Here is a 7,554-nt window from a genome sequence, read left to right as displayed (position 1 = left end):
GTTTTTCCTTTGGTTCACCTTCTTACTTAGCTTCTTTAGGATCACCATTGTAGACTCCGTGACCCTAAAGGAAATGTTTGCATCACAACAGAGCAGGCTTCCACAAAGAACACTGCTTTCAAGTGCTGTGACAGCACTTGAAAGCACTTGAAAGCAGTGTTCTTCTCTCTATCTTTATATTTTATGCCTTCACTGTTGTTATCTTCATAATATTTCTTATTTTTCCACACCAGGAACACAGCTGAATCTTATTCCTATCTTCCCTTTCTGCAGATTATTATTATTCTAGGTGCCTTCCCAGTCCCCTCAAAAATCTGAGACATATTCGAGGTTCCATTTTATGGATTTCACAAACAACTTCACTCCCTCACACACTTTTTCTTCAAACAGTCTCAAACGCAAATCATTCTTCATTAAAAATTTTCTACTTGTTTTCAGTCTGAATCCTAGGTATACCATTTACCTGAAGCTACTTTTCAGATAATCATGGATAATGAAAGACAGTTGGAGTAAAAACTGCCATCTTCAATACTAACATTTAACCAATTTACGGATGGTTTGAAAAGCACCTCAGAAGAGTGAAGAGTCAGAGTTTAAGAGTCAGCTACTGGAATGATAACTGAGAGATGGTGTCTTCCGGACATTACAGTTATGCTGCGTCCACACAGGGTTAACAAGATAGTTGTTCTTACAAGACCGCACCAGTCCACCATGCTAATATAGATGGGGAAATTGTTATAACCTAGATGAAGAGTAACAGGCAGTGATTGCTGAGGGACAGAAATTCAGTTTTCTCCAGGGCAAGTTCTTTGATAGACTTCATAGTACTAAGTAAGAAGTTAACCATATATACATGTAGATACAGGCAATACTAGTTAAACAAGTAGGTTTTATATTGCGGAAGCACATATATTTATAAAAGATTATATATATAACAAATATTATTTTATGCATATGTTACAAATATTTTATATGCACATATTTATTTGTATATATACATACATGAAGGGATAGAGATGATAGAAGAGAAGAGTACACTCTGTGATAAAATATTCTGATAATGTTGAATGAATCATCATCTCTTATTAGGCTTTTTAGGCCGGCATTTGTACTTAGACATAGATGGAATATAAATTCCATGTGATCAGCTGGTTAACCAGATATTCAAGCACAAATATAGTTGTGATTATGGTGAAACAATGAATCTCTTTCGGGAACTTGAAAAGCAATGACACTTTTAAATCCAGTGATGCCAAATTGTATTTAGTTTGTTGACTCTCACAAGTAATTGTTCTCTTTCAGGGACAGGACTCTTTCTTCCTTCTGTACAGTTCACGTCTCACATTTGTCCGATAGTGTATCGTGGTGTCTCATTTTCTCTGGCTTCTTTTAATTATTTCCAACAATCAACCATCATCTTTGCAAGCCAAATTAAATATCTCCAGTCATTCATTTTCTAGTAATCATACCTCAACATGCCTTGCTTAAACATAAACTCATTTGACTAAGCATTAAAAGAGTATTCTGGAAAATAAGTACACTCAGGGCTCACTCTCCTCTTAGGCAGCCATGGCAAGCACTATAAACAGAATGGTGTTAATAAGTCAAACCCTGAAAACCCCTGAAGAAGGGAAGGTGTGCCTGGGCACCAGCTGGGATGGGATAGGAAGAGAGAGGCAGTAGCCAGGGAGAGAAGCTCTTGCAGAATGACCAGAAAGATTAGGGGGTTGAGGAATGTCTGTGCTCTGTTTCTGGGGCTTCTGCCCTGGGGTCAGGAACACACTCACCCTTCCGATGGATCTTCTGGTACAGGATCAGGACCCCCTCCTTGTATTTCTTTAAGGGATTTTTTTTTAAAATTTCCTCAAATTGTTTGTTCTTGTTTTCATGGCTTTCTTTGAGGGTACTATTCATTTCCTTCAATTGTTTGCCTTTTCCTGGACTTTTTTAAACAGAGTTATTAATTTCCTCTCTATCATCTTCAAATGGTTAATTTTAACACCTTTCTCTAGTTCTGATAGACTATTCAGGACCTAGTGTGACAGGAAGTTAGGCTCTTGTTGAGACATATTACCCTGGCAGTTTATTTATTGTATTCTTAAACTGTTACCTCAGCAAATCGGTTTTGGGTGATAGATAATAGGTCTAAATGCTAATTTTGGGTTTGTGTTTGGTGGGTGGGTGTTTTGTTCCTTGGTTGTGTTTGTTTCCTCTCGAGATTTTTCAGAGAGTGTGTTTGCTGTTTGTTGCTTGTTTCACTGGCCGACTCACTTCATGGGTTCTCTGGGAGTACTTGTTGTTGTAGGCTGGTAGCAAGGAAGACCAGGGGTGGGTGGTCTGTGGGATCCATAGCAGGCAGGCATGGAGCAGGGGGAAGGGAGGCTTCAGCTGATGTACTCCTGAAGGACCAGGAATGTCCAAGGGAACAGAGAGAATGATGAAGCCAAGGGTAAACCTACTTTGTCTTCTGGAAAGTATGGCCTATGATTGAGCAGGGAGTAACTGCCCAATTTGAAGGCTGGAACATAGCCAATGGGGGACTGGGAGCCTGTGGGATCCACAGGAGTATGGACTGGTGGTGGTGGTTGGGGGGTTCTGAAGTTAGTGTTCTATTGCAATGCTAGGGATAACCCTGAAAATTGGGTCTCAGGGAACAGAGAGTGTGGAGAAAGTATAGAAAGTACCTACTTTAAGTCTGTAAAGACATGCTCAATCTTAGGAATTCCCCAAGGCCCCATGTTGTAACTGACAATGATGATGTGGACTAAAACATGTGTCTTTTCTAATGGTATGCAGGTGACTGCCTAGTGTTTGGGCAGTTCTACTGTTTTGAGAAATATGTACCCTACAGTGTGCATTTGTGCTTTTCTCCATCATGTCACACAAAACTCAGACCTCTGGAATGCCATCTGATATTAATAGCTCTCATGAAGATATTTCTGTGTAAGAACAACAGCTATTCAATGTTGTAAACATTGTATTTATATAAGTATATGATCACCTAGTAGCTATCTGTTCTGCTTCCTTCTCTCAAGTTTTTTTAATTCCAACTTCAGTCCAAAAATAAGAAATTCTACTTTCTATTTTACATAATCCTCTTTCCAGATTAATTCATTGGAAAATGGTTCTACAAATGACATAGATGCCTGAAATTTTAGATCCTCTTTTATATATTGGAAATTATTAAAAACACATTCCTAGGCCAAGTCTGAAACCACCATTCATTTGCACATGAATTACCTGAAGTTCAGAACAATTTTATAGACCAGATAAGTCCCAGTAAAGAATTTATAATATATTGTTTTTGTTGCTTCATCTTATTAATCTTAATAATTTTGGTGCTCAACAAGTTTTTTTTGAAATACCTATTTTTCTATCTTCCTGCCAATATGTTTCCCTAAATGCATTCATCATACAATTATTTTCAAAAACACATGTCTTATCCTTTCACTCTGGAGTTTAAAATATCACTAATTTTATATTTCCCATAGATAAATGGATCTTTCTTTATCCTTTACCTTTTACTGGCTTAATCATTAATTAGTACAGTCAAAACTTCAAACCATCTACCATAATGAGTCTTCTCTTTGTGTGCCTACAGGCTCCCAATAATTAAAGCATGTATCATCTTGTGTCTGGATTAATACAGCAGACTTGAAATTAGTCTCTGCTTTGAACTTTCACTTTCTCTAATCACTCACTACCTTGGTACCAGATAGACATTTTTGTAAATTAAGATAAGTCTTTATAAAAAGGGCATAAACACTATAATTTTGGCATACTTTTCAATCCAATTTTATTTTCTATTTTTCTTTCTATTTTCATGCTTAAAAAGTTCCTTCCATCTGGAGATTACTTCAGCACCACCATCCCAGAAATCAACTGGAACACTGAATTAGAGTAGGCTTTTGAGAAGTGTATCCAACACAGCATTTTCAGCATAAAGCCCATTTCATTCCATTCTCAGTACAGTTTTTTAATATTTAATAGTCATTATAATATACAATTTCCTGAGCATATCTACTTTTTATAAACGTTTTAAAATTTCTTTTATTTAGTTCACTTTATCTCAGAAAGTAAATATGTTTAATTTGTTAATTTATTTTTGTGATACTGGGGACCCCAGCTAGGGCATCACTCATGCTAGACTACTGTTACATATCCCTGAACATCTTTATACTGTTTAAAAATCAGTTTTCTTGAGAAAAGAGACAAATTCACAGGGCCAAGGGAGACTTTGTCCCAAGATCCCAGGATCTTGAAACAACTGCAGGCATAAGATTGTAGCTGATGAGCAGAAGACCTGGGATAGAGAATGCTGCCCTATAACAGACAGAGTACATTGGCATCCCAAAAATGTCTTTTCTTCCTATTTGGTGTTGTAAAAAGTTCTGCTGAAAGAATAAAAGTGACTTCAACAACAACAAAATGAAATCGTCAAAAACTAACTCTGGGTATGCAAATTGCAATACAAAAATTAAAATAACGCAAAATTCAAAATAACACATCTTTGCAAAAAAGTATAAATCCTATAGTAATGTGCTTTAATTAAAATAATCTGGATTAACTAACAGATGGCATCTTTAAAAGACCAAAAAAAAAAAAAAAGAATAATTACACTATGGTAAAATAACTCAAAGATGACAAAGAGGAAGCCTATCAAAGACATAAAAATAGAAGACAAGCATAACTAAAATGATTTTGGAAATTAAAATCAATAATCCAATTTAAATCCTCTGTGGAAAATCTCAACAACAGAATGATCATGCCACACACAAAAAGGTGAAGTAAGAGATTAGACTACTCTATAAAGGCTAATAAAATTTTTAAAAAATGAATAGATCATAGGAATTTTAGGACATGATAAGGTCTAAGCTTTGAAATCAACATTATGTGTGATAAATGATAAGTAGAAGAAGGAGGAGGAGGAGGAGAAGAAGGAGATGATGAAGAAGGAAAAGTAGAAGAGGAAGAAAGTATAGAAGAAAAAATTTCTAAATCATTAGAAAGAGATGTCCATCCAAGGACAGGAAGTTTACAGAACAATACACAAGATCAGAAAAGAAATCCCCCACATTTTAAATATTAATGATAAATGATAAAATAAAAAATATTAAAAATTGAAAAGGCAGAATAAGCAAAGTGTGCTGAAAGCTGTAAGGGAGACATGTCAAGTCACTTGAAAGGGTAGGTACATTAAAGTAACACCCAATTGATAAGCAGAAAGTTTTAAAGACAGAGGGCATAAAGAGATATATTCTAAATTCTGATAAGCCAAAATACTACAATGGCCAACCCAGATTATTATACCCAACAAACTTAATTAATTTAAATTTAAAATTAGTTTAAATGTAAAATTGGAGAAGTAAATTTCTTCATGATAAAATCATATTCAAGAAATTTATTATTTCCAAGTTAGCTATATAGAAGTTACTAGAATCCTTGATCAAACTGGACTCTCTGAATGTGGCTGACAAGGAGGGCTGTCTGAGAAGCCAAGGACAATGGCACTGGGTTTTGAATCTACTGCATATACTGGCTGTGTGGGAACCTAGTCTGTTTGGATGCTCACCTTCCTAGACCTGGATGGAGAGGGAAGGACCTTGGACTTCCCACAGGGCAGGGAGACCTGACTGCTCTTTGGACTGGAGAGGGAGGGGGAAGGACGATGGAGGGAGGGGGAGGGAAATGGGAGGAGGGGAGGAGGTGAAAATTTGTAATATTAATAATAATTAAAAAAGATGCAAAAAGTTACAACAATACATCCTTGATATTCAATATAAGTTAAGACACTTGCAGCATGTTGTCAATCTTTTGGTAGAAAATAAAATGATACAATAATTGTTACTTATTTATTTGAATCTTGGAGATTAAGACAGATGACTAGTAAAGTGAAATCTGAATTAATATTTGATGCTTCATAAGACATACATCAGTCTTATGAAGTGTAACCTTTTATTCTGGACAATTCTATCTTTTAAATAAGACATACTGAATAAACTATGCATACAAACTAAAAAAAAAGAAGTTACTAGAAGAAAAACTTTCTGTCCATAGAATAGGAACAATACTGAAGAAGCCAGGGCAAGTAATCAAAAGAGACTGCAATAAATATATATAACCAAATCAACAAAATAATAAAAACCAGTTAAATCTTTCAATACAATTCTAAATATTAATGATCTCTTTTCCTTCAATGAAAGTCACAGACTAATTAGATTTGAAAACAGTATCTATCTTTTGTTACTTCCAAAAAACCATATCTCATGATCAGTCAAAGACTGTACATTAATGTAAAAGGATGGATAAATGTTTAGTTAAATGATGGATAATGGGGTTGAAACAGGCATACTCAGCTATTCTAATATTTGATAAAATAAATTTCAAACTAAAATTAATCAAGAGATATATACAGGGACATTTTATACTCATTAAAAGAAATAACCACAGACAGGATATTATACCCTTAAACATAGAAATAGCGAACACAGGTCACCTAATTTCATTAATGAAACAGTTTGATCTAAAACCACAGATAGACCATGAGTGGTAGTAGCTGATTTCAATACCCCTCTCTCATAAATAGAAAGCTCATCTCGAGTTATAACAAAACAAAACAACAATTAAAAACTAGGTGGAGAAACTCTGTATTTAAATAACATCATAAATCAATATTCCTAATGGATATCTACAGAATACTCGACCCATAAACTAAGGATTATTTTTTATTTTCAATAGCCTATGGAACATTTTCCAAAATACCTTCATCATTGCCATATTGTCTAGATAAAAACTGGACCAAATAGCCATCTCTTCACTCCAGGCTGCCTTTGGCATTACTGTTTGCTTTATCATCTTTATTCACTGGGGCTAGTTTCAGAGAGTAATTCATTACAGATAGAATTTTGAATGTCTGCCTTTACCAGTATCCCTATCGATATATTCTTTTGACTCTGTTTCTTATTCTTTTTCTCCCCAATATTTTCTTTTTCTTTATTTTTTCTCTTGTGCAATACAAATATTCTTTTAAAATTGCATATTTAAAAAATTAGTAATTGTTGTGGAATATTATTTTAAGATGTGTTATGTTTGTGCTGTGGAACATTTGTTTAATGATACAAAAAATGTATTTCATTCATTTATGTGGCATTTGTTTAACTCTGTAAAACTATGTTACTTTCCCTGTCTAAAACATCTGCTTGATCTAATAAAGAGCTGAGCAGTCAATAGATATGCAGGAAAAAGTATAAGTGGTGCTTGCAGGCAGAGAGAATAAATAGAAGGAGAAATCTGGGAAGACAGATTGAGGAATGAGAAAAGGAGGAGGAGAGCAGGACATCAGATGCCAGCTACCCAGTCATGGAGTAAGAAGTAAATAAACGTATTTATAATAGAGAAAGAAAGATAAAAGACCAGAGGCAAAAGGTAGATGGTATAACTTAAGCCAAGAAAAGTTGGCTAGAATAAATAAAGGACAGTGAGCTTATAATTCGCGATCCTAGAGAAGCTAATTAGAAGGTGAATCCAAAGACAAACATATAGGCATCCTCCTGA

This window comes from Microtus ochrogaster, chromosome 1 (genome assembly GCF_000317375.1).
Source record: "Microtus ochrogaster isolate Prairie Vole_2 chromosome 1, MicOch1.0, whole genome shotgun sequence".
Classification (NCBI taxonomy): Eukaryota; Metazoa; Chordata; class Mammalia; order Rodentia; family Cricetidae; genus Microtus; species Microtus ochrogaster.
Note: the sequence above shows the minus strand (reverse complement) of the source record.